This window comes from Trachypithecus francoisi, unplaced genomic scaffold, assembly GCF_009764315.1.
Source record: "Trachypithecus francoisi isolate TF-2019V2 unplaced genomic scaffold, Tfra_2.0 Lachesis_group16, whole genome shotgun sequence".
Lineage (NCBI taxonomy): Eukaryota > Metazoa > Chordata > Mammalia > Primates > Cercopithecidae > Trachypithecus > Trachypithecus francoisi.
Window position 1 is genome coordinate 26,085,051 of NW_022681461.1, and position 2,298 is coordinate 26,087,348.

Sequence of the window (2,298 nt, forward strand, 5' to 3'; positions counted from 1 at the left end):
TTTTAAAAATCACAGGAGAAGGTTGGGCGCATTGGCTCACACCTGTAATCCCAGCACTTTGGGAGGCTGAAGCAGCTGGATCACTTGAGGCCAGGAGTTCGATACCAGCCTGGCCAACATGGCAAAACCTTTGTCTCTACTAAAAATACAAAAATTAGCTGGGTGTGGTGGTGCATGCCTGTAATCACAGCTTGCATTATTCTGTTCTCACACCGCAAATAAAGAAATACCTGAGACTGGGTAATTTATAAAGAAAAAAAGATTTGATGGACTTACAGTTTCCCATGCCTGGAAAGGCCTCACAATCGTGGTGGAAGGCAAAGGAGGAGCAAAGTCACGTCTAACATGGCAGCAGGCAAGAGAGCGGGTGCAGGGGAGCTCCCATTTATAAAACCATCAGATCTCATGAGACTTATTCACTACCATGAGAACGGTACAGGGGAAACTGCCCTCATGAGTCAATTATCTCCACCTGGCCCTGCCCTTGACACATGGGGATTATTACAATTCAAGGTGAGATTTGGTTGGGGACACATAGCCAAAACATATCATACCTACTTGGGAGGCTGAGGCACCAGAATTGCTTGAACTCGGGAGGCAGAGGTTGCAGTGAGCCTAGATTGCACCACTGTACTCCAGCCTGGGCGACAGAGTGAGACTGTCTGAAACAAAACAAAACAAAAGAACAAAAAAAACATAAGAGAGAAAGACAGAATTCTTGCTAACAGATCTGATTAGATGAACAACAGACTTCTCATCTGCAACAGATACCGCATCACAACAGAATACTATTTTTAAGGTGCTGATAGATAATAACTGCAAACTTTGAATTCTAAACCTGAATGAACCAGGATTCAAAAATAAAGACCATATAAAGACTTTCAAAAATGCATTAGCAAAATTGAACAACTTAGGATCCTTAATGAAAGAACCATTAACAGAGATCCAAGGATTGTGATAAAACAAAACAAAACAAAAATCCCAACAGAAACTGATCTTGAAATGCTGTTTTATTTAATTAACCATTGACGCTATTTCCACACACCCCCCCACACACACAGCACAGACATCAAAATTCCAGGCAAGAATACCGAGGAAGAAGGTGGAGTACGGATGGGGGTTCTTATGAGATTGGGTAGGAAAAGGTAGATAGAAATATTTAAGTAATTCTAGACCAGTGTTTCTCCAACTTTGGCATGCGTCACAATCACTTGAAACACACAGGTTGTGTGCCCACCCATAGAGTTTCTGATTCATTGGGTCTGGGGTGGGACCTGAGAATCTGCATTTCTAACAATTCCCAGGTGATGCTAAGGCTGCTGCTCTGGGGTCTATGCTTTGAGAACCACTCCTCCAGACTTTACTGGAAAAACTAAGCATGTAGGTGAAAAAAAAATTGAGTGACAATTACAAGAATATAAACTATGTATAGCTTTAAAGCCCCAAAGGAAAAAAAATGGACTATATATGTGTGAACTTCAAATATCTGAGACAGGTCTCAATAAATTTAGAAAGTTTATTTTGCCAAGGTTAAGGACATGCATCTGTGACAACCTCAGGACATCCTGATGACATGTGCCCAAGGTGGTCGGGGCACAGCTTGGTTTTATACATTTTCAGGGAGACTTGAGACATCAATCAATATGTGTAAAGATATATATTGTTTTGGTCCAGAAAGGTGGGACAACTCCAAGTGGGGAGGGGGCTTCCAGGTCATAGGTAAATAATAAGTGACAAGTGGTTGCATTCTTTTGAGTTTCTGATTAGCCTTTCCAAAGGAAGCAATCAGATATGTATATTTATCTCAGTGAGCAGAGGGATGACTTTGAGTTCTGTTTGACCTCTGTGTGTAAGGAATTTCCTTGTAGACAAATTGTGAAGGAGGTTATGTGACTTTTTAAATTTTAGTAGCTGTCTTTTTTAGGAGTAGAATGGGAGGAAGGTTTGCCCTAAGCAGTTCCCAGCTTGACTTTTCCCTTTGGCTTATCCTAAGATTTATTTTCCTTTCACATATGTATATATTTATAAATGTTATAAGTACAACAGAAGGCAAGAATGGAGCAAACATAAAAGTGAGGAGGAGGAGGAGGAGAAGAAGAATGGTAAGTGCAAATTAAAATGGTAGCACTAAATCTACACACTGGGAGGTGATTTTTGCAACACATAAAACTGAAAAAAAAATTGTATGCAGAATATATCAAGAATTCCCACAAACCTTTTAAGAAAAGACAAGACCTTGAGAAAATTTGCAAAGGATGTGATCAAACAATTCACAGAAGAGGAAACCAACATGGCAAC